This window comes from Archocentrus centrarchus, chromosome 3 (assembly GCF_007364275.1).
Source record: "Archocentrus centrarchus isolate MPI-CPG fArcCen1 chromosome 3, fArcCen1, whole genome shotgun sequence".
Classification (NCBI taxonomy): Eukaryota; Metazoa; Chordata; class Actinopteri; order Cichliformes; family Cichlidae; genus Archocentrus; species Archocentrus centrarchus.
Window position 1 is genome coordinate 29,263,650 of NC_044348.1, and position 26,896 is coordinate 29,290,545.

The window sequence follows — 26,896 nt, forward strand, 5'->3', positions numbered from 1 at the left end:
TCTCTCTGTCTCTGTCTGTCCTCTCCTCTCTGTCTCTCTCTCTCTCTGTCTCTCTGTCTGTCTCTCCTCTCTCCTGTCTGTCTTCTCTCTCTCTTCGTCTCGCTCTCTGTCTTCTCTCTTGTCTCTCATCTCTTCTCCTCTCTCTCTTGTCTCTCTCTCTCTCGCTTGTCTCTATCTCTCTGTCTCTCTCTCTATGTCTGTCTCTCTCTTATCTCTACTCTGTCTGCTTCTTTCTCTCTGTCTGTCCTCTCTGATCTGTCTGTCTTCTGTCGCTCTCATTTCGTCTCTCCTCCTGTCTCTCTCGTCTGTCTCTCTCTCTCTCTCTGTCTGTCTCCTCTCTGTCTGTCTCTCTCTCTGTCTTCTCTCTCTCTGTCTGTCTCTCTCTCTTCTGTCTGTCTCTCTCTCTGTCTTCTCTCTCTGTCTGTCTCTCTCTCTGTCTGTCTCTCTCTCTGGCTCTTGTCTGTTCTGTCTGTCTGTCTCTCTGTCTGTCTCCTTCTCTTCCTGTCTATATATATATATATATATTATATAATATTATATATATATATATGTATGTATATATATGTATATATAGGAAGGACTGTTAAGACTGTTAAGACTGCTAAAAAATTACAGTGATCTGTTTGACGGTCACCTTGGCCGCACTGATTTGGCAGAACATGTCATTGTTACTGGGGATGCAAAACCAATTAACTTGCTACCATACTGCACCTCCCCAGCTAAAAAGCAAATCATTGAAGACCAAGTACAAAAAATGTTACAGGATAACATCATCGAACCTGCGTCAGGACCATGGGCAGCTCCTGTGGTCATTGTGAACAGGCCCCCCCGTGAACCACGGTTCTGCGTTGACTTCCGAGGTCTAAACCAGTTAACAGTGAAAGACTCTTACCCACTCCCACGAGTGGATGAATCATTGGACTTTTTAGCCAAAGGGAAGTTTCTCACAACACTAGACCTCGCTCGAGGTTACTGGCAGGTCCCCGTTGCTGAAGAGGCTAAACCAAAGACTGCCTTTATCACGCATTGTGGCCTGTTTCAGTTCAGAGTCCTTCCTTTCGGCCTATATAATGCCCCTGCGACTTTTCTTTTTATATATATATATTTATTAGGTTTTCAGAATACAACAGACATAAATCATACATGAGAGTACGAAGCATATACAGTATATACACATACACATATACACACAGACTTGCATACACACCCATCTATGTAACAAAATCCAGTATGTAAGCAGTGTACTCTTATCCATCAAGCAATAAAAATAAAAACGTGCAATAACCAAAAACAAAACAAAAAACAAACAACAAGAAAAAATAAAATAAAGAAAAATAATAATAATTTGTAACTGCAAGTCAGGAAAGTTATCCAAAAAAAAACTGATTACACTGCATTGAGTACAATTTACACTTAAAGATGATATTACCTGTCCGTAAGGGCATAGGTGGCACACTAAGAAACTGAGCGAGTGTCAGGGTCAACCTTGGATCGAGAAAGATAGTCCAAAACCAGTTGCCAGATCCTACAGAAACTATTAGAGAAACCCACAACATCATATCGTATCTTCTCCAAATGGAGAATCTCAGTAAAGTCATTCAGCCACATTTTAAACTGAGGAACCTTGTCAGTTTTCCAAAGTCTCAATATTACTTTTTTGGCTATTACCATTCCATAGACCACCGTTGTTTGCATAGAGATGCTACAGTTTCTCAAAAAAAGAGAGTGCCCGAACAAAGCAATCTGGGGGTCAGGAACCAACGCGCATCCATAAACCTTAGAAAACAAGTCGAAAATCTCACACCAATAATGAAAGAGCTTGGGGCATGTCCAGAACAAATGAGATAGGGAGCCATCCGCGGACTTACATTTATCACATTTTGAAGATGTCGAAGGAAATATTCTGTGCAGTTTAATTTTAGAGTAGTGAAGTCTATGAAACACCTTGAACTGAATTAACTGATGTCTTACATTGATAGAGCAAGTCCGAATCCTCCCAAGACCCTCCTCCCAGACCTCACTCCCGATCTGCAAACCCAACTCCTCCTCCCATGCAACCCTCAGGGAGTCTGTGGTAAAGTTAATTCGCTCTGCAAATACGTCAACAAAACTCGTGATTAACTTTTTTGATCCTGGAGAGCCCAGCAGGATTTTGCATATTTTATTTTCTTCCGGGAGTGATATGAAATTCGGAATATTGGTTCGAACATAGTTTCTAATTTGTAAGTATCTGAAGAAATCCGTATCCGGAAGAGAATAACAGCTCTTCAGCATAGCAAATGAAGCAAACTTTTTGTTAATGTACAAATTTTTCAGAGAATTAAGGCCTTTCGATCTCCAATTTTTAAAGGACGTATCCGATAGTGATGGCGGAAAAGCATGGTTACAGTAAACTGGGGCGTGAATTGAGGTCTCCGGCAACTTACAGTGCAATTTAATTTGTTTCCATATTTTCAAAGAGTTTAAAACAATCAAATTATTTACCCCACCAATTGTGGGAGATATTGGTGCTGCGAAAAGAAGAGCTGGAAGAGAACTGTCAGTAACACCACTTCTCTCAATAGCCACCCATGGGGGGGAGTTTACAGACAGTTCTTGAGCATCACCTTCCTGCCAGTATACCAAGGCTCTTGCATTCGCTGCCCAATAATAATGCTGAAAACAGGGCATTCCCAATCCCCCCATCTCTCTTGGTTTATGTAAGTGAGTTTTTGATATTCTATGGGCTTTAAAGCCCCAAACAAAAGGCAGGATTATCGAGTCTAACGATTTAAAAAAGGCCGTTGTTAAAAAAATAGGCAGACCCTGAAAAAGATATAAAAATTTAGGTAAGGACACCATTTTAATAGCATTTATACGTCCCATCATCGAAAGAGGAAGTGTTCTCCATTTATCAATGTCCTTCCGAAGATTCTCCACTTTTTCCAAAAAATTCAATTTGAAAATTTGTTTAGGGTCCTTTGGCAGAATAACCCCAAGATATTTCAGTTTGTCCGTTATCTTAAATAATAGGTTATCTAAGAAGTCGGAAGTGAGGCTTGCACCTAATGACATAAATTCACTCTTCTGCCAGTTAATAGTATAACCTGAAATCTCACCAAATGACTGAATAAGGTCTAGGAGTATTGGCACCGACTGTTCAGGGTGTGATACGAAGATCACAACATCATCAGCATACAATGAAATGTGATGGTCAATGTTTCCCAGTTGAATCGGTTTGATTAATGGGTGTTTTCTGATACTAATAGCGAGGGGCTCCATAGCGACCGCAAAAAGCAAGGGGCTAAGGGGGCAACCCTGACGGGTTCGCCGGTGTAGCGGAAAGGGCACCGACTTATCCTGGTTTGTAAGGACAGAGGCAGATGGTTGAGCATACATTGTTTTAATCCAAAACACAAATTTATCACCGAACCCAAACTCCTCAAGTACAGTCAAAATGTAAGGCCACTCCACTTGGTCAAATGCTTTTTCAGCATCAAGGCAAAGAGCTGCTCCCTGAAACCTACTGTCATATTTATGATACATAATGTTCATTAACCGTCTGATATTAAAAAATGAGAACCTATTAGGAACAAAGCCCGTTTGGTCCGGGTGTACAATAGAGGAAATATGTTTATTTAGCCTATTTGCCAGTACTTTAGCAAAGATTTTAATGTCAGAATTCAATAATGAAATAGGGCGGTATGATGAAAGCTCTGTCTCCTCCCTGCCTTCTTTATGTATTAAAGTTATATTGGCTTCATACATGGTAGGGGGAAATGTACCTGAATCAAGAGAATGGGTAAACATCCTCCGAAGAAGAGGAGCGATCCTCTCGGCATATCTTTTATAGAGTTCAGTTCCAAAACCATCAGGCCCTGGGGCTTTGGCATTGGGAAATGATTTTATTACATCAAGGATCTCCTCCACAGTGATGTCTGCGTTGAGAGCCTCTCGCGCGGCTTCACTCATCTTATATAGATCTTTGAGCCAGTTTGAGATATTTCCTTTTGCCTTAGACATGTATAATCGTTCATAATATTCTTTAAAGGAGTCATTTATACCTTTTGGATCAGTTATAATTTTTCCTGTCCTGGACTTAATTTTATGTATTGCCCTATTGGCCTGCAAGCCCCGCAGTTGACGGGATAACAATCTATGGGGCTTATCACTCAGCTCAAAGTGTTTCTGTTTAATTTTGAACAACTGATCAAGCACCTGTCTGGACAGGATAGTGTTATATTCATATTTTAGAGCAAAAATGTTTTGTAAAGTCATAGAGTCATTAGAGGACTTGTAGATAGATTCTAAACGTGCTAATTCAGTCTCAATTCCTACGAGGCGTTCTCGCCTTTTCTTTTTCAGAAACTTTTCAAAAGAAATTATATGACCTCTGATCACAACTTTAAAAGTTTCCCATAAAGTAGAGTCTGTAACATCTTTTGTATCGTTAATGTCTAAGAATTCAGAAATTTTATCGTCTAGGAATTTACAGAATGTCTCCTCTGATAGCAAGGATTGTTGGAAGTGCCAGGAATACTGTCGTTTCTTATGGTTAAGGTCGAGAGTTAGTGAGACTGGAGAGTGGTCCGAAATTAAAAGTGTGTGGTATTTTGAAGATATTACATTAGATATTAATTTAGAATCAAGAAGAAAGTAATCTATTCTTGAATAGGATTTATGCGTATTTGAAAAAAAGGAATAGTCTCTCTCCACCGGATGCTGCAGTCTCCAGGCGTCAACCAGATTTGTTGAGGTCATAAGAGTGTTCAAAACCGCAGAGGAGGAGGAGGGTGGCTGCCTAGTTTGAGCTGACCTATCCAGGTAGGTGTCTAGCACGCAGTTAAAATCCCCTCCCAAAATTAGATGAGTATCAGCCAGGTCAGGAAGCAAATTAAATATTTTTCTAAAGAAGCCCGGGTCATCAAAATTAGGACCATATACATTAAGAAGCGTGACATGAAAGGAGTATAAATAGCCAGTTACCAATATAAATCTACCATTTGGGTCAGTCACAGTGGAAATATGTCTAAAAGGAATTGTTCTATGAATCAGAATTGCCACCCCTCAAGCTTTACCCGAAAAAGTAGACTGGAAAATTTGGTTTGCCCAACTGCATCTCAATAACATCTCCCTGCCTGGTCTTATGTGTGTTTCTTGAAGGTATACGATGTCCGCTGATAAGGACTTTAAGTGAGAAAATACTTTAGCCCTTTTTAGTACATGCCCCAAGCCCTTGACATTCCAACTGGTAAAGTTTATGCCACCGCCCTGTAATGACGTGTTATGGTGCACCAAAAATGTTCAACAAAATGGTCACAAAGCACTCATGTGTTAGCCTGACAATATATTGCAACATGTAAAATGTTTTTTTAACAAGAAAAGCAAACAAAAAAGTTACCCCACACCCCCCATCCCACTTTCCCAAACAAAGCGAGAGAAAAAACCCCACATAACAAAATAGAGGAAGCCGGGCCGTATGGGCCGTACAAATACTGAACTAACTCCGCAAAAAGGCTCCTCTATCCACTCAAATTTTCAACGGCTTATGAACAATGTTTTAGCTGGTCTGATTTATAAGTCGTGTGCAGTGTATCTGGATGACATTGTTGTCGCATCACCAACCTTTGAGCAACAACTGACCGACCTTGAGGAGGTCCTTAGTAGGCTCAAATCAGCTGGCCTCTCATTGAAACTGAGCAAATGTCAATTCTGCCTCACAGAACTTACCTTCCTTGGCTATCGTGTCACACCATCTGGCATTTATCCTGACCCTGACAAGGTGAGAACTGTGACTGAGTTTAAAGTGCCAACCACAACAAAGCAGGTGCGACAGTTCCTTGGCTTAACGGGTTACCACCTCCGCTTTGTGCCAGATTATGCCCGTCACACAGAGCCACTCTTCGCCCTAACTAAAAAGGATGTGCAGTTTAACTGGAATGATAGGTGCCAAACAGCTGTGGACTTCCTAAAACGTTCCATAACCTCAAGTTTCCAGATTTCACACGTCCATTCTTCATCCATACGGATGCGTGCAATGCTGGACTTGGAGCAGCGTTAATGCAAAAAGATGAGGACGACAGAGATGTTGCTGTGGCTTTTGCTAGCCGTGCTCTGCATAAATCAGAAAAACCTTACTCGACTCCAGAAAAGAGTGCCTCGCTGTCATCTGGGCCTTGGAGCATTTCCGGCCTTATGTCGAAGGTCTGTATGTGACTATTTACAATGACCACAGCAGCCTCAAGTGGCTGATGTCTCGCCCCAATCCCTCTGGCAGGCTTGCCAGGTGGTCTCTTTGCCTTCAAGATTTTGATTTCAGCATCATCCACAAACCTGGAGAACGTAATAAGGTGCCTGATGCCCTTTCACGTAATGCCCTCCCAGATGTGGATGCACCTAACGATATCCTCCCTCCCTATGCCGTGATTGGAAGTATGGACCTTCGCGCTCTGCCTTCTGTAATTGTGTCAGACCGTCCACATGTTCGCCAACTGCAGCTAGAGGACCCAGTCACAGGCACACTGCTTCGTCAGCTGGAGAACGACCAACGAAGTGAGACAGATAATAAAGATCTTGAGAAGTTCATTGTACAAGATGGACTCCTATATTTCCTCGACCCAAAAACAAAATGTGGTCTTCACCCACTCAAGCAGATTAAACTTTTCGCTCCCACTGTGCTCCATGGTTATCTGCTCAAGTATTACCATGATCACCCTACAGCAGGACATCTGGGCATTGCAAAAACACTGGCACGCTTGCGTCTCAGGTTCTTCTGGCCAAACATGACCTCCGATGTGAAAAAGTATGTCATCTCATGTTGTCTGTGTCAAGCCACTAAGCCAACCCAAAGGAAAACAGCACGTCTTATGGTTCCCATCCAACCACAAAGACCATGGGAGTACACAGGTGTGGACTACGTTGGCCCACTACCCCGCACTCAAAGGGGAAATGCATATATTCTTGTTTTTGTGGACTATTTCTCCAAATGGATTGAGATGAGTGCTGTGAGAGAAGCCACAGCTCAAGTCGCTGCTGATAAGTTCATCACTGAAGTATTTGCGCAACATGGTTCTCCCTCCAACCTTATTTCTGATAGGGGAACACCTTTCGTCAGCGACCTGTCTGAGCATGTTCTGTCGACACTTGGAACTGAACACAGACTGACAACTGCCTACCATCCTCAAACGAATGCAACTGAGCGGGTAAACCGCACCTTGAAAACAGCCATCCAAGCATATGTCGACGACAAACACACTTCCTGGGACAAATATCTTCCCCAAATTTGTTTTGCCCTGCGTACTGCGCCTCACGAGAGCACAGCCCGTCTATGATGCTCTATGGACGAGAGTTGGACACTCCCTTGGACCTCATCACTCAGCCCTCCTGGGAAGGAGTGGGCGAACCTGAAACATCTTACTCAGAGAATCTGAGAGCTTCACTTCAAGAGGCTCATGAGCATGTTCGTATGGTTCTCACAGAGAGTTATAAACGGCGAAAGCATTACTATGACCTAAGACGTCGCCCAGTCTCTTACGAAGTTGGGGACCTGGTTAGAGTGAAATCGCACCCAAAATCAGATGCAGCATCCAACTTTTCAGCAAAGCTGACACCCCTTTACACAGGTCCCTACCGTGTCTCCAAGAGGATGTCTGATGTGAATTACTGTCTAAACAAAGTGGACACTGGAGAGAAAGCTGGAGTTTTTCATGTTGCAAACTTGCAACCATTCTACACCTGGGCCACAACTTTAACTGACAAACACTCAAAGCAAAAGACTTCTGCAAGTTTGACTCGCAGTTTGCCAGACAGCAGCTTGCCCTCTGCTCTTTTGGAACCAGAACCTAGTGACTGTGATGTTGTTGATACAAACACTGCTGTGGTCTCTGGTGATATCCCAGCTGAGACTGATTTCGACTATGCTGATACTGTTTCTCCTTTGTTGGACCAAAACTCTGTTCAAGAGACTGCTGACGCTTCCCTGAGAACAGATGTGAACAATCCACCTCCTGCTGTCAATGGGTGCGCTGTTGGGGTTTCTTATAACTTCAGACCCAGGCATGTTCCTAGAGTCACCACTGACTGGTCTGTCAATAGGTGGACCAACCCTTTTCATACTGACAGGTTTGACCTGAAGAGACCTTATTTGCATGTTATGTGTTTCTTGTTGTGCACTGGTGTTACATGACTGTTATGCGAGTTATTATACAGGTCATGTTTATAAGTTTTTTTACATATTATGTTGACTGTTTCAGAATTTGAAAAAAAAAAAAAAAGGGAACTTCATTTTGTAATTGTCCTGAAAATTCTAAGTGTATTTTTATTATGCAAATTCTGTCCAAGTTGACATTCACCTTGTTGGAAACTGTCATGTATGCAAGTTTTTCAATATTGCACTGTAGATTCCCTGTTTGGTTTCAACATCTTATCCTGGCTTATCTATGTATGGAGGCTCGTTAAGTATGGACTGTGCCTATGCTGTGTTCGGCTGAGGACAGCCTTTTGTTAACCGGGGGGGGATATGTAACAGTCGTAATTGTGGTGTCTCTTTACAACAGTCTAAGCTTTTCGTTAATGATGTCACCAGTGTGTGCCCACCGCTCCTCGGTAGAGAGCGCGGGAGAAACGTTTGCAGACGGACATTTGGCTTGAGGCGGACCTCTAATTTTCTTTCCTTATTCTTTGTATCGTCACGGGTTGTATGAACACTGCTCGTTTTCATGTGTGGTAATGTAGCAGCCGTTCAACCGGGCTTTATAAGGTTGGTGAAGAATACATTTATTAAAGGACAACACTGTGGAATTCCCAGTACCAGTGTGGTTGTGCGTTTTTGGCTGCCTGATAAGTACATCTGCCGCCTCCTCTTCACCACCGAACACAACCCAGACGTTACAAGTGGTAAACAGTTCCAGAGCTTTGGTGCCACTGCCTGAAAAGTTCTGTCCCCCCTGGTCCTTAGTCTTGTATGTGGCACAACTAAAAGATTTCGATTTTGTTGTGTGAGAGACTGTTGACTTATGTAAAGTGAATCCAGTCATTTCAAAACAATTAAAAAAAAAAGATCAGCTTTGTATCGGTATCGGCAGATATCCAAATGTAAAATATCGGTATCAGACATAAAAAAGTGGTATTGTGCCATCCCTAGTATAGGATATTAATTTTCATGGTACACAAATATACCGTGCAGGAAACAAAGACCTCACATAGTGCAGATGGACAGAAAACACCACAACATGTGTTTTAATCATGTGTGCAAAGGCATATGTTGGTACAGTACTGACTCCCCTGACTTTGCTTACCCTTGGAAAGCTTTCTGCGCCCTATGATCCAACATCTGAAGAGCTGATAAAAACCCTTCAGTTGCCTCAAAGCAGCTGCGAGGCTTAACATTGTCAAAAAGGGGTTTTTATTTCCCTACCGTTTCGACCTCCTGTGTATATTTTATTGAGCTGTTCTCATCCCACAGCGGTGCGCAGCAGCAATAAGCTGCCGAAAATGTATTTCGAAGCTCATTAACACAGGACAGGCATGCTTGGAACATGTAGCATCCCTTTTCAGAGACACTTGTGAAAGAGTGTGAGGACCACGGTGAGGGGCTCAGAAATCGTTGTTTTTGATATTCAGTGAGCTTTTTCATCTTTTTTTTTCTGCTGCAACACCACATGAGAGGATTAGGAAAGTTAATGAATTATCCTCGCAGGGGCAAGACAGTGTGTGTAAGCTGCACTATCCCACGTCTCATAACATGGAGCTGTTTGAATTTATTGAACAAAGGGCTGAATTTTCCCACACTGATCTGACCCAGTTCATTATACACAGTCACCTTTCTCTGTAATCAGGATGACAATATGAAAAAGCCTCGGATCTTTGTAAATCAGAAATGCTGTTTAACTTAACCAGAGTTGAGGATGGTGTAATGCTCACAGTAGCCTTTACTACTCTACAAGCAGCTAGGTATGTATCAACGACAATTTCTGTGATCAAATCAAGTGTGTGTCCGTGTGTGTGTGTGCTTGGTGGATCCCTTGGGCAGCTAATGTTGGAGATTATATGTTCCCAAACTTTTAAGTGAAAACAGTCCACAAAACTGAAATATCTCTTTAAGATGTCGCCTATTGCCACTGGCGTCTGTTTGCTCAACTCCCAGAGGCGGCCCAGTATCAAATGCACCAGCACAAATGATAATAACACAGCAAGACCTTTCTATTTTTCCAAATTAGGTTGAACCCCAGATCGGTGCCCTTGAGGCTAACACAAAGGCTCTAATTCTTCCCCGAAGATTTTTCTCTTCAGTTTTCTATCATATAAAGCAAATATCAAAAATGTGATTTGAATCTTGGAAAAAATTAAAGTTGAAGGGCGCCAGAAGGTGGACCAGTGTAGTGCAGTGGGTGACCACTCACCAGCTCGCTTGAGCTCTCTTTTACAGGCATCGATCGAGTCTGTTTAGCTCGCTGTCGCTGGCTTCTACAACATTTTAGATACTGTGGTCCAGAGTCACTGAGTGACCCACCAAACTGCCACAGGGGTTAACTGAAGTCTCTCAAGTGACGCAAGTGGTCACACTTTAACGGATCAGCTCATAAAATACTGGACGTCGGAACAATGGGAAAAGATATTTCCTCTCATGGTCCTTTTTTCTTATTGTTCCTGTTCTTGAGAAGGGAACACGGATATGACTGTGCCTAAAAGCAGTTAACTTCTGGAACATCTTGAACATGGTTAGGCTAATAATAACATGCCTGTCTCTGATTTCCTGCTACTTTTTTTCTGTTACCACAAGTATCTATTGTAGGTAGTACATTTAAATAGATTCTGCTCAGCAGCAACTGTAAGACCTGGTAGCCGCATAACTGATGACCAGATTTGATCAGGGTTATTTCAAGGTATCTATCTTGCAATATAAGGTGAATATCATATATCACCTGGTGCTATATAAATGAAATGTATTTATTTATAAGTGCATTAAATAGAGTTGGTAATGGGTGCTTCCATTTAAGTTTTCAAGTAGTCTCAGTTTCTCGCACCTCTGGCAATCCTTAATGCTGTACATTGTATTGGAAAACTGGTCAGAGATGTTTAAATGCAGGTGCAACATACATATTGCAACATAGGCGTACTTCAAGAGTTCTAACCAAAGCTAATTACCTTTTCACCCCTTTATTCACTGGCACATATATGACACTAGCATGGGTCTTCTGAAAAAAAAATAATCCTACAGCAGTGGAGCTCCCTTTAGAGAGAAAATGTTCATCTATTCTGGAGCTGAAAGTTATGAAAGGGCACAAAAATAATGTGCTCTGTTACAGGAATACAACATCAGTGTGATCAGTTAAAAACATACCCAGAGAAAATGCAAAGCAAGTACAGTTCATTGCATTGTCAACACATTTTACAGCTACTCCACATCAATCAAGCGATTCCTCTACTTTGAATCCGAGGTATCTCCAAATGAAATCTTTAAACATCTTAAATCTTTAAAATCTAATTTGCCTAATGCATTACAATTCCCAATTAAAAGCTTTGTCTGCAATTATATCAAGCCTGTGATTACCAAGTTAAATCATGTACTCTGCAACTGCAGTCAGTCTGCACCTACTATGTGTTTATGTGTCACTTTTGGGTGTTTACTCACCCTAAAATGGTGAGTCATTGTATAAGAATGTATATAAAAGTGTGTGTGTGTGTGTGTGTCTGTTTAGTGGGTGTCAAAGAAAAACAAGATGGTGAGAGATGATGTTATTGGCCAGCGTTCAGAATGCCAGCCTTGCATCTCTCATTTGTTGGAAGATAATCTTACCATTGATTTGTAAAAATGCTTTAAAATAAAATGAGTGTCTCTCATCCCACTTAATCAAGAGAGCATATTGATCAGGTTTCTAATGAAGGATCATTTAGATAGGGTGGAGAAGAATAGGCTGGCGTATCATATCATGTCAAGGAGTAATAGGATGTCTTTATCTGAAGATTACCGGATACCAGTAAAAGCAAGCCTTCCATATCATCATAATGGAAACCTGCATCACTTTCTCATCATCTAATGTTCTCTGCTTAAAGGGATATTCAAAATATAATACACTGTAGATACTGTTATTTCCCATTTTTCTCCAAAATGATGTGAGATAACAGCAAAGTGACCTTAATATCAGTATCATTTAACTCTTTTTTTTAAATGTTGCATTAGTAGATAAAATTAAAGGACTCTGCCATCATAAATTGACAACATAAACAATGTGTCCACTTTATTCAGTGCACCTTGCTAGTACCAGGTTGGACCACTTTCTGCCTTCAGAACTGCCTTAATTATTTGTAGCAAAGATTCAGCAAAGTGCCTGAAACAGTTTTCAGGGATTTTGGTCCATATTGATATGATACCATAACACAGTTGCTCAGATGTGTTGGCTAAATACTCATGATGCAAATCTCCCATTCCAACACTTCCCAAAGTTGGATGTGATCATGTGACTGTGGAGGCCATTTGAGTGCAGGGAACTCAACGGCATGTTCAAGAAACCAATTTGAACTTATTTGAGCTTGACTGTGGTCATGAAGGGATGTACATGGTCAGCAACAGCACTCAGGTAGGCTGTGGCCTTTAAACAATGCTTAAGTGGTACTTTAAAGTCTCACAGATGCTTGACTGGAGTCAAATAATCCAAGTTTGGAGGTCAGGTAAGCAGCAATATCTGTACCTCGGGCCATTCATGAGCAGGTTTAGTGGTGTGGGTGCACTGCCCTGCTGGACCAGTCCACTGTCTCTAGGGACTCCTTGAAGGGGATGTGTTTGTTCTGAAAAAAGTTTAGATGGTTGTTGTATGTCAAATTAACATTCACTTGAATTCCAGCACCAGTGTAATGAGATTATCAGTGTTATTCACCTGTCAATGGTTTTAAAGTTGTGGCTATTTGTGTTCTCATAAATAATGCTCATGGATCTGTAGCAGCGACTAAATAAATTCAGTTTCTTGTACTTTGGATTTTCTCCAGGCTGTTTTTTTTTCCCTGTGTGGTTTTTGTAACTGTAAGCCTTTTTTTCCTGAAGTATTTTGCACAAATAGAAAAATACTTAAAGGCATTTTGCTAAACGTTAGCAAGATGCCACACAGTGATATTAACCTGTATCACCTTATTTTCAATATATGAAGAGTGCTACCAAGGATACATGTATATTTTTGGTCAAGGTGGTCAAGGGACATGGACCAGTGCCAAACTTCGCCCACTGAGTACTGGGAGGTGAACCCTCAACTTTGCAGCCAAATGTATCCACTGAGCTCAAAGCCATTAACAGTCTAATGCTGTGCTGTTCTTGTGACATAAAATAGAGTTCTTGGCAGCAGGGTGACCATTACAGAGTAAACTGAGTGACATGCCTCTAACAAACGATGGTTATGGACTCTCCTTCTTTTCTGTTTGTTTCTGTGGGCCTCTCACATGTCCTTGCACCCCCAGACTTAGCACTCTTATGCAAAGTTTAAATCTGTAATGCACTTCCCATAAAAGGCCGAAAGTGCCCAATCACACCTAATGGTGGTGTGTTAAAACACAGTGTACGCAGCCTCCAGGGCTCCATATACTACCCAGAGTGCATTGACCACAGTGACTACATCCAGAAGGGCACTGTGTTGTGATCAAAGACACGGTGGGGCTAGTGAGGATGGAAGACCAGAATTGGCTCTCATTCTGGCTGTGGAACATCCATTTGAGCATTTTTAATATGTGTATCCTATTAGGCAGTTTAAGTGCTTTTTGATAATTGTGCTTTGTACTTTTACAGCACTTCAGTCTATTCCCAGTTCAATTTCCTCTTTTATCGGACGTTTGAAATATTGATCTCTGACAGATAAAAGCAAACACCATAATCTCACTCGGGTGAGCTGGTGAGTGAGTGAGCGTTCAGTGGTAGGGGGAATGCACCGGGGGCCGGTCGTCCTGCCAGCCCCTCTCTGCTTTATTACCTTTATTCGTCAACAGAATTTGCTTACTGCTCTGGGATGTTTATGTAAAGCGCCTGCAATCTGATAGGTGGTTGATATGACCAACTCTCCCAGTGACCCCCCCAACCCGTCGGTCCCCCACTCCACCCCAGTCTGTCTGCCAGACCACCCGTCTCTTCCCCTTCCATCACCCCCCCCCCCTCCCCCAATGACATTTTGCAAAATGCAGCACAGGGGCTCCCGAGGTGCTTCTGATGATTGCCGCTGCTTAAACTGCTGTCAGCGCTGTCAGGATAACAGTGATTTATCTCCATAGCACTTTATGGAAGTTAGTGTTTTCTGTTAACCTGAGCACTGAAATGCTGCTTGGTGCTGGCTTGCAGTCACATTAACCTGAATCAATCACGTCTTGATTTTTCCATAAAAGAAAAACCCTCTGTAAATAACACTCGAGCTATTGGTGCACTGAATACACTAAGCTCAATAGCAGCCCTGCTGAGCTCTGGTTGATGCACAGATATCGTTACCTGTTTCCAATATCCTTGTGCCAATGCAGGGATTTGATGCTTTGACTTGCGTGTATAATTTCTTCAAAAGGGGCAACACTTAATACCGGTACTGTCAAGAGGCACACTAAACCAGTGGTATTGGCAGAGAATGATGGAGGGGAAAAAAAAGTTTTCAAATACAATCCTGGGGTGGTGAAACAATAATGCACATTCTGTATGAAGCAGTATGTTCTTTGGTGTGAGTTGAAATCTGTTCAAATTCAGATGGCAGGTCCCTCTTGAGATAATAGAAAGAGTTGTTTTGATGTTTAAAGCATTGATAATCTCCTAAAGCCTTGGGCTACTCATCCCACTGCATATTTGCAGGCTTGTCAGTTTGAGTGGGGGATGCAAGAGGATGGTCCTCTGAGCAAATGAATTTTTTTTTTCCTCTGTTTTTCCTCTTTAGCTTTGCAGACACTATTTGAGATTTACTGCAAACATTTGACCACCAGCCTGCTGTATTGACTGCATTTGACAAGCGTAATCCTTTTCTTCTTTCCAGTCACTTCCATTCTGCAATCAATCAGAGCATCAATGCCCTGTAGACTGCTATGAAGTGCAGAGTGTTCGATCATGAGCCAGGCACCTTGTGGACTTTCGCTATAATATAGTGATTGATTCATCTTCAAAGATATCTTAAGTGGTTGGCTGGGCATGGTATATAATGCCTTTTGTTGACTGCAGCCCTTTCTTTTTACCCAGCTTGCAATCCTTTAAAACGGCAACACAAGCACACACATCAAAACTTAACCCGAGACAAATACACTGCATCACTTTTGATGTGATTCATTCTCGCTCACCCCTCGAATTTCTCTCGCGGGACAGAACTTTGATTTGAAAAATGTTAAAGTGTTGAATAGTGTACAAAAAGAAGATTTTCTTTGAGTCCATTTGGATCTTTTCTATGACTTTCCTGTTTGAAAATTGCAAATTTGAACCTGAATCACAAACAGAAAGTGGTTCGGATTAATCTTGCAGTAACCCTGTACTTTAAGGGAAAGTTGCAGCAGACCTATACTTTGACCAAACACACAATAAGACCAAATAACAGACTTTAAAGTTTCAGTGGAGGTCAGACCAAACCCATAGGTCTGCAATACCTTTATGTCCAGTCAGATGTTAGAGTTGGAGTGTGTTCAGGTTTGATTTACCTATTTGGGCTGTGATACTCTTGATCATCACTGTGAGCCGAAGTTCAATGCTACAACCGTGTTACCAGAAACCAAAGAGCTGCTTGTGAGTGGAGTGAAAAGTGAGGGTGGGCTCATGTGGTTTCTTGCCAGGTTACAAACCTGCCTTTTTGTTATATCAACAAGATCAGCACCTTCAAAAATCTTGGTCCCAGAGAAAATGAAGATAGCATTTAACTCAGACAATACAGTGAGCACTTGTTCTCTTACTGATATCTTCATGTTTGTCTGGAAGAGGTGTGTATGTGTGTGTGTGTGTGTGTGTGTGTGTGTGTGTGTGTGTATAGGGGTGGGGGGGGATAGAGGGGGATGTGGGTGGGAGCATTGCAGAAGTAAGGAAGTGTAGTAATTACAGCAGAGGCAGTGTCAGTGACCTCTAGATTGCACTATCTTGTCTCCTTTGTGCCTGCCTTTGCAGCCCGCCTCATTGAGTGAAATTGTATCTTTTCACTTTGGCTCTCTTAAAAATGTGCATGGTATTGGGAGCCAGTGAGGCGTGATTTTTTTTTTTTTAATGCCTTTTCTCCACCTCCCCTGCACCCCTCCCTCCAGCCTCCCCCAGCTGCCCCTCTCCTCCATCCCCACTGTCTTACTGGGAGGTATTTCATGAACAGCTGGGTCCCGAGAGAGGAGAGGTTAGTGAAAGAGGCGCACTGTGTATAATTCAATGATTATCAGGTGTGTGTATGTGTGCGTGTGTTTATATATGTGCGTGTGTGGCCCTCCCCCTTCTATTGGCAGGTGTCAGGTGACAGGCAGGCCATGTCGCTGGCTGTCAGCTGGCTTTCTATTGGAGCAGTCACACTGTTCCCAACATTACCATAAGCTGATGAGCAAGTCTCGGGACGTCTCGTGCTCTAAACTGCAGATCTGAGATCATACAGGAGTCTCGGAAAATGTCAGTGCCAAAGCTCCTAAATCACAACAACAACTGTCTTTGTTATGATTTTTATTTTTTTTTTAACTCCATTTTGGGTTTCCGTTCAGTCTAAATGAGCATTTTACACTGTAGGAAAAAGAAATTATCCAGAGTGGAAGAATTTTGAAAACATTTGCAGCGTGTTGCCGTATGAAAATCAAAATTTTATTTTTTTTTTTTTGAAAAGACTGATTATGTTAGTACCAAGCTTAGCAATTCTTTCATGTAGATTTTCTATAGCCGCGGGCTCTCTTCCATGATAATAAATCTGGTAACAATAAATAGAGTTTGTTACTGCTATATTACATATTTTGTTTTTTGTATTTTTACAAACCCCAGTGAGACCATTGAACTTTAACTTGGCCAGTGCAGCTGCACATAAATTATGTGATTAGCTTTGGTTAGTAGTAAGTTTTCTCAAACAGATGTCACTAAAAAAAAAAGTTTCAAAAGTTAAAATTAAAATGCATTTCTCACTCTGTTATTTTATTTTACTTCTGATCCCTTTACTTCTGTCATTGCCTGTTCCATAACACAGAGCACCTTGGTCACCTGCTGTTGCTTTAGAGCATGCAAATAAATTTGCTTTGAATGTATCTGCATTGTGCTATTGCATGTAACATGTTCTATTCTGAGTAAAATAAAAATCAATTTTGTGGCTATTGTGTATCAGCCTCCAGGATCTGCTACCTAAATTCTGATAATCTTGTACAAATACTACCCCAGACCACCTATTACTGCATTTTAAAAATCAGTCAACCGGTTTAGGAGTGAACTCAAAGTTTGTCGCACTTTTGTGTTAACTTTTAGCATGGTAATAGGTATTGTCCTCCTCAGTGGGGACCTGTTTGTGATGAAGAGCACATGTGAACTCAGTCTGACTCTTAGCTCTTGTTCCTGGCTGTTCTGCCATCATGCTGGGTCACGGGGAACACAGTAGACTTTAACACTCTCACGACCTTTTTTTTTTTAAATCAGCTTCTTTCATTTCTTCTCAGGTTATGTTTGTCGAAGAGCTAGCAGTGCCCTAAAATAAAAGCCAAGTTCAAATCCTAAATGTGTAATATATTTGAAAAAAAAAAAAAAGAATCCACACTCAGTTCAGTTTCATAATGCATCTTAAATAGTTTTTATTAGTCTGATTGGCACAGCAGCACCTGCAGTGGCAGTCACACTCTTTATTATACTTATATTTCATTTATATTCTTGAAATACACGAGCAGATGTAGGCCATAAAGCTCGTGGCCTCTTTGAAACAGCAGCATCAGACACTTTTGAAGCTAAACAGCACGCAAAAACAGAATTTGTTAAAGTTTTAAAGGGTCCAAGGCAAGTGGCAGCCCTGCTCTGATCAATTGCATTAGCTGGGACTAAATACATAAAAAGGGAATCAATGCTAATAAAGTGAGCTCAGCCTCACAAGAAAGCCTCTGCCACTTCTGTTCACCTCCAGATTGGTTGTCTTCCTTGTCTACTTCTGTGTGAGACTTGGCTGAGTGTATGTGACACAGAGTCCAGGTCACATCAATTTACACCATCAGACCAGCCATGCAAAAACATGAATATCAGATTATTACTACAATAATGCATACATCTTTTTGTTTCTTGTGTTTCCTCAAAATGGTATTCCAAGTCCATGCATAAAGTTAGGTTTTGATTGATGGAAGTGCTGCTGAGATATAAACTCATTTGCTGTTTGGCAGCTTCATTTTTCATTGTTTTTTTTAGTGAGTGCTATTGAAAAGCAAGAATCAATATGATAACTTCTAAAATATAAGATGTAAGACCTCCTGAATGGGGCTGGGAATGGGAGGGGATTTGGCATAGATATTATTTTATTTTTTAATGAAATATAACGTGGCACAATCAATGTGATTGGATGTTTTTAAACCTAAACAGAAGAATATTTCTTAAACCTTCCACACATAACGCTGCAATAAAACAGCAGGTTTTTGAAGAAATTGTTAACTTGACAAGTTTATTGTATAATTAAATTTGTTTCATACAGTGAATTACGTTAAATTTTATTTATGCAACACCAAATCACCAAATAAATTATCTCCAGGTACTAAGAGTATGCTGGGTGCCCACTTAGGTCAGGGCCTTGCAGTATTATAAGCATTTGGTAACAGTGGGGAAGGAAAAACTAACTTTTACTGAAGCAGAATCTTTACCTAGTGCGTACAGTTAAATGCTGTGAACAGTGATGAACTATAATTCATCTGCTCGTCATGGGGTTTTAAGTGTGAATCACCAGGATGCCACTCTACATACCTTAGCTAACCTCCTCACTGCATGAGAGTCTCCCTCTCTTGAGTCTCAAGCGCCTGTTAAACTGTGAGAACACTCAACTGCATGACTGTGTTCTCAAAACGGATCATAGTCCAGCAGCAAAAGCACAAAGTCTTCATGTCCAGAAAATTTATTTTATCATTGGACTGAAACTTAAATGTAACCCACACTTGTAATGTTTATGTTGTTAAAGTGAATGTTATGTTTAATTACATGTGAGTGCACTATTAAAAGTAAAATTATGAAATCTAGTTTAAAAAAAGTACTAACTCAGATACTTTCTTTTATTATTTTTAACTGCTGATCTTTTTAGTGTTCCCTGAAATATTAAAAGCCTTATGTAACCTCCTGTATCTGCTTCACCCGTGTACTGTGCAGGATCTGCAGATAGTGGTCAAGTTACCCAAGGCCAGTTTGATTTAATCTTCATTCATGGAATAAATGTTCATGGAAATTGAACGAACTCTACTCTTTTTCTTTTTTTTGGTAAACTCATACTGAAACTTGTGACTTTGTTTAACCTGAGATCAGATTCATGTTATAAGGGACAAACATAGATTAGCATGTGAACCTTCTTCTCTTTTAATGAATTAAGATTATTATTAATATAATCACTTGGATACAGTGCCTGTGGTGTTAAAGGGAAATTCTAAAAAAAAATTTTATTTTCACATTAATATCTAAATGTACTTAACCTATTAAAGTATTTATCTTTGCATGAAGTAAACTGATTTTTTTCTTGTGGTCTGGTTATGATGTTTGAGACCTTTCATTGTATGCAGCATGCTTTTACCCAAAATAGATTTCAAGCAAAGTCTGGAACCACCGTTTCCAAAGAAAAGAAGAAAAAAATGTTAAACTTTTGTTGCTTAATCTGTGTGCACATGTGTGTAATTCAAACACGCAAACATGGATTGGCTCTCTGTCTGATTACTTTGTGATCTGGAGCACAGTGCCCCACAGTGGCCCAGCCTGGGACAGGTTTCCTCTCTCCCAGCTCCCACAGCACTTCAGTGCTCCTGACTGCATGTGTGTCCGCTTCAAGGTGGACAACACATTTACATAAAGGTGCAACCACTTTGCGCCCGTGATAATCAACACTGTTTATCGTTTGATCAGCTATGATTGATGCTCTGTTAATACAAATTTAAGTTAGCGTATTTTCCCTGCCAAGGGACCCATGAAGAGGTTCAATTACCAAGCAATCTCATTAATTCGAGAGCTTGTTACTGAGAGAGGACAGCAGGCTTTTTTTTTTTTTTTTATTCTGGAATGCAGATGTGTAAGGGACATAATTAGTAGATAAGAGTCCTAATTGGATCCTGCTGTGTGGCTGCAGAGGGTGTAGCCTTCGCTATGTTTTACAAGTTCCACGGTGTGGAAGTACGCTTTTATTTTTTTTTAAACTGCTCACACACATGCACTATCCGTCACACACAAAGTGAGAGCGAGGTCCTTGTATTTGTTATCAAATGATTATTGGTACAGATGTGTGATACCTGACAAACTTTGGCTCTTAGTTGTGTGACATTAAAGAGACTGAAACAGCTGTAAGTGCATGGGTATCATTTGCATTTGGAATTATAATTTGCTGATATCTCTGTGCATAATTCAGCATTAATCTTAGAGGATGACACAGCTGAGTGTGATAAGCGAAGTAGGAACCCAGTAAGAAAAAAAAAAAGTTAAGAGGGCTTGTGTTTTTTCTTTTGGGTTGACACGAGTGCAGAGTGAAAGCATCAGACAGTCGTGTGTGTGTGTGTCTGCTTCAGAGCACAGTTGTAATGTTTTTATGACGCAGGTTCCTTTTCTCAGCCTTGTCTCCCAGGCCATGTAAAACGTCACTGGTGTGGAGGGCTAAGCAAGCCCACAGGGTCTCTTCAGAGGCATATCAAAACACCAACCACCCTCGGGTCCAGCACATAGAGCTGACGTAATTACCCCTGTTAGCTGTCCATGTTATTTAAACATGATTTTCTCTCAATGGGAGGGGGGGGGGGGGACCCATAGAAGACTGTACTGATCAATGCCTGGGTCTCCCACGCAAACATCCCCTCTGTTAGGAGTCAGCTCTGTGCAGCAGACTTAAGGGGCAGGCACATAAGTGGCACAGCAGGACTGAAAAGGCAGGGCCAGGGTGGAGGATGTGCCAAATGGGTGTGGGGAGGGAGAGGGGAGCGGTGCAACCCAGTACAAGGGTGGCAGAGCTCCCCCAACTGTGCCCATTTGAGGGGAAAAGCAGCCCAGAGGAAGCTCCATTAGTTCCTGGGCCAGCCTGAGTGCCTGATAGCAGCAGCACCAGAGCAGAAACACACTCTCCTTCTCCTCCAGCCTCAGTGAACCTCCACACTCAATTACTTCTCTAAGAAAGAGGCCTATAGACAATGAACACAGCCTCTGGGGCACTGATTTATGCTTCATTCACAAAAGTTTTTTTTTTTCCTTGTTCAGTGTAAGGTAAGCTTTTGGAAGAGGAGCACAACAGCTGTAGCTTAGTCTGGCTTCTGATGTGGCAAAGGCCTTCACAGCCATTTACTGCCCTTTTTTTCCTGTTAGGTAAACTGATTGTGAACAGTGTCAGGCTTGTACTTTGGTAAAGCAATCAGTCAAGGAAATCTTCACCACGCATCATGTCGTCACCACTACAAGGACAAGTCAGAGTTAAAGCTGAAGTTAGAGTAGCTGAGTATCTTTTTTCTGTTTCCTATAGGCCAACACCAGTTTAATGTTCAGATCTAGTATCTATATAAATGCATTAACTGTGAAGCCACTTTATCTTCCTATTTTGTCTGAAGATTTGAATTGCTGGAGAACAAAAGTGGTCTGGCACACTTTTATAGAAAAGGATTGTGTTAACATCAAAGTCAGACATGCTCTAAGGCGCTCCTCCCTACTCAGAGTGATTCATTCACATCAGTGTTTCTTTAGCCAAAACGAAGCAGAAATGTCTGCATTCTGAAAGATGACACATTCGCTGCTCACTTTCTCCCCTCTTAGAACAAGGGAGGACAAAAAAAAACAAACAGCAGAAGGGGCCGATCAAGAGCCCAAACTAATGATCCATATCGCTGTTAATTTCAGACTGTTTATTCTTACACCCCGGCTGTTACAGTCCAGCCACTTCCCCCATGAAAAAACAGAACAAGGTCACAGATTTGTGTCAGCTCTGTGACATGAACAGCTCTTATCTCTTGTTAATCTGTTTAGCCCTCCAGATAGTGTTGCAGAGTTTCTGCATGAGAGCACGTTTTCTTCGTGGTAAATATTATATTTTCAATCAATCTCGTTTAGTCTGAAGTTGATTTATTTCAGAGGTTTTTTTTGTGGTTTGTTTTCTTTTGGTTTTCTTTTTTTTCTTTTTTGGAGGATTGCAAGCTACCGACGGAAATTTAATAATTGTTTCAGTGTTTTACACGTGGTTCTTCATTATGTCCTTATGATAAACATCTCGGTTTCAGGGGTCAGGATTTTTAACCTCTGTTCTTGGGTTTCTTTCAAGGAAGAGCGCTTCAGCCATCTCTCCCATCTTCTTGGTTTTATTTGCCTATTGCTCCCATTTTTGTAGTTACCACCTAGTTTGGCTTTGTGTCTGTGCGTCTCCATGTTGACTCTGTTTTTGTGTGTTTGTTTATGTGTCTCGTAAGTCTTGGCCAAGTAATCTTGGCCTGGTTGCCTGCTGTGCTGCCTGTCTTTCCTGCTTCCATTGACATTCAGACTGAGCAGCTGTGCCTCTTCATGTTTTTCAATTAGACATCACTTCAAAGCAGCCTGTTTGGAATTTAAAGGGCTCCCTTTCCTTGTTTACACACCCTGGAAACACTGGACATAAAAAAAATCCTATTGTGAGGAATATACATCTATATGAACAATTTTCCCATGTTGTCTGTGACAGACAACACTTTGGTCTTTAAAAGAAGACTGGATATGTTTAGGACTGTGAAGGTGCTCTTGAGTGATGGGGTGGGGAAAAGAAGTGTAGATCATCAGAGGAAGGTTTGACTCACCTCAACAGGTGTTCCCTCTAGGCACTGGGGGAAAAAAAAGGCTAAGCCCACAGTAGTGTGACTAAATAACCCAAAAGGTTTGCATTTTTCCAATCACAACAGAGGTGTCATTTATGTCCCCGTCATGAAGCGTGACCTGGACCCAGACTGAGCCCTGAGGAGACACGCTATTGATCCGCACAGCCAAGAAAGCCAGCTGCCATTAAAGCCATGACAGTGGAACTGTACGGCATCGATCGGCAGCACCGGGGCCCCACCATATTATTTATAGAGGAGAGCTCCATCCACTACTCTCTTATGTCTGATAATTGATGGCAAGTGGGGCCTTGCTTCCTATCCTGACCCCGACAAACTGAAAGTCAGATGGATTACATCTAACACAATTATGATTGATATTATCAGATTACACCATGCACGACAAGGAATGCTGGGTGAGCAGAACTGGGGCACGCACTGTTAGACGATGTCTGGCTTTATTCTTCCAGTGGGAAAAATGGTGAGCCTGTGGTGAGGGTGCGTGTGTGAATGTAACTGAGTCAGTGTGCAGAGGTCCCGGTGAGGCTAGTGATTCTAGAATATCCAGTATCCTCTTATCTATGAATCAGATATAAAACGCGCATGTTGCAACCTGTCTGTACTCATGCATATTAGAGCTTCCACCTGGTTTGAGATTACTCTTTCAGGTGGTGTGAAAATATCCTTGCAGTTGACTTTATTTGACTTGAGTTAATTAATACATTTGCTGAAATTAAAGTTGCTACGTTGCCTCATTGATTTATTTCCACCACTTTTATATGACTCCCCAAGCAGAATGATTGGATTGAGATCTTCGCATTTTCTTCCACCCCAATTCATTAACACTGTTTTATGGTTTTGTGGGTTTCCCTTTCTTTTTTTAAGAAAAGGATTTCCCTTGTCTTGAGAGATGCATTTGAATAATTAGCTTAGAAACGCTTTCATCTTTAAAATGATTTTCAAACATTTCGTGAATACATTTCCTGTGATGGTGTTAGCTTAAACTGCAGTCAGAGTGTGAAGGAATCAGTTTTCATGCTGCTTTTGCACGCAGGCCCTAAAGTTGATGCTTCATTTTGTATGTTTTTATTTACAGTGTGAGAAAGCTTGTCCACGTTTAGTCGCCTGACTCTGAGACCTCTATTGTAGATGAGGCTGGCTGAATGTGGTGCATTCAGAGAGCTCCAGCAGAGTGCACACAGGCTTCTCCTGTCCCATCAATGACCAGCATACTGCTCTCAATCCATTTCTTTATATGCTATTATTATGAGGTTCACTTGCATTTTTTTCCCCCTCTAATCAAATTATTCCGAATGACTATAATGCGATTTAGACATTGTTTATTATTCAATTACAGCACATATCGCTCTCTCTCAAACATGCAACGCTTGCCTGTAAAGTCCCTCTTTATAGCTAAGAAGTTTCTGCATTCTCTGGAGCTCATTGTGATGGGGAATTGAATTAACATGACAGGAGGAGAAGCTCCTTATGAGACTTAAATTCTAACGACAAGCCTGTTAAAATTCATTTTCCACTCTGATTAGATTTAGTGTGATCATCATGACTTCACAGATATGTCCGTTCTTTATTCATATTTGAGGGAAGAAAAACATAAATCTCGCAAATTGGTTCCTGTCGCTTCTTGTTAAAATGATGGAGATTTATGGCTCGACTGTAGCACAAGGTCTTGGCCGTTTGCCTCTCCTTGCCAACGTCAGCTTCATAAATACACCAACAAAAATGTCTTGAATGGTCACAGCAATTGGCCCAGATTAAATTAAATCTACATCTTTGTCTTGTGAGATTTGTATGCCCAATTAGTTAGATAAACTCAGATTCTTAGTAGATACTGAGGGTGGATGTATAGCACAGTAATGCGCAGACTACACATCTGCATAGTGCTTTAGAATGAGATACATAATAATGGCTTCCTGTAGGTGCTGGTCTCACATTTTATATATTACTTCTTTAAGTAGCTGTAGTGGATTTTACAGTAAGTACAATTTCCTTTTGAAAATGAGCGTGTGCAGCGTATGTGAAGTGTGCACAACACAGTGAGCTGTAAGTTGCCTGTAACAGTGTAACGAAGTGAAGGAGCTGACCAGGAGCAGTCAAGTGCATTTTAACATCTGGTGAAGTCCTGGCTAGGTCCTCTCCGAGCACCACAATGAGTTATTAAGGGGCCCAAAAAAAAGGTGGTTCACCTGATGTGGGTGAGCGGGGGGGGGGGGGGGGGGGGGGGGGGGGGTTTTCAACTAAACATAAAAAAAAAAAACCTCCCATTCAAAAGACAGTTTGTGTTACACGCCTGCTAATCTCTATCAGCTTAATTTATTGCTCTGTGATATTTGATTTCATTTTTCACTTCAGCAAAGACAGGAGGTACTGTATGTATGGTCAACATATGGCACATATTAGATTACTCATATATTGTTTTGTTTTGGCAGTATCCTCTTTCGCATGCGCTGGCTTCATGCAGCATATGTTCTCTCCCATTACTCATATCACAGAAGCTATTGAAGATTATCTGGTATCTGATACCAGCAGTACGTTATATCTTGATAAAGGAACACTGAGCACCGGGTAACTTTTTTTTTTTTTTTTTATTCCCCCCCAAAAATTTACTTCTTGCGAGCATGGGGCCTAACTACAAATGCATTTACCTGCTGTGAATAGCTATTGTTTTGGAGCAACAATGAGCGTGAACTGAAGAAACTGAGCTTTAACAACTAGTCAAACTAGTTACCTTATGCAGTTACAAAAAAATTAACATTAGCAGCTAAGCAAACCAGTGATTAAAGAACAAAATGCTCCAATTATTTTGGGTCTTAATCATGCAAAATAGTGAATCATTTAAATTTTTTTAAAAAGCTGCTTTCTTCCCCACATATTTTTGTTATGTCAAAACTGAATACTTCAAGACAAATTCAGCCACATGAAGCTGTCCTTTTGTTCTTGGGGATGGGTTTTTTTCCCCCTTACCTTTTAGGAGCTATTTGAATAATTTAATAATCAAATATTAATAAAGTAACAACTACCATGACTTCTGCATGCTTTTCTAATTAGCCCCAACTTCAAGGCACATCTGAGGCCGCTATTCATTCTGCTGCTATTAGATCATAAACCAATGTGGACCAAATTAGGTTTTGACCTGATAATGAACTCTTACTCCAATCACAATTTCACAAAAAAAAATAAATTGAAAAAAATGAAACCCTCATGATGGTTCTAGAAGAATGATAAACCATCCCTAGAAACAAATGACAAATCAACAAATCTATTAAGCTTCTGTCAACTTTAATTGATCAGACATTAATTTTTGATGAACATATTCTTTAGTATCGTGTAGGACTGGTACTACCACTATTAGACCTCATGGTATCAAATGCAGTTCTGGAAACAATGGCATAATACTTTGCAAAGGGAGAAAAATGACATCATCCTGGACACCACAGGCTTCCTGTTTTTGTTTTTTCTTCTTACAAAAAACATAAAGGCAGTTTTTCTCTAGTGTTTAGTTTTGGATCACTCCTCAGGAAAAGAAAATCTATGCTGTAGGCAAACCGTGACACTCCAAAATCATTGAAAGCTTGAATCCTGTGCGGTGAATTTTTTTTTTTTTTTTTAATTAAGACAAAATTTAACTTGGCTATTAAAGCTGACATAACACAGATACATTAATGAATTATTGTTTAGCTATGATGGTATATTAAATAGAGAAAACAATGTTGCTGAGATCAAGTGTATTTTCTTGCTGCGTGTACGATGTGTCGTCCTAAATGAATCATCAATTGTCTCCTGTCTCTGTCATCATCTAAATTGTATTATAAAGTCAAAATGCAGCACAATACATCTTCAGCACAGCTATTGTGGCAAGTAATTGAACATATCAGTTCACAGAAGCTAATAAGAGCTAGTTTTGTAATGTAGGAGTTGTACATTGACAAACGGATTGCATTTACTTCTTTCTGCCCTGCTTATTATCAGTAACTTGTAATATAAATATGCAAATCTG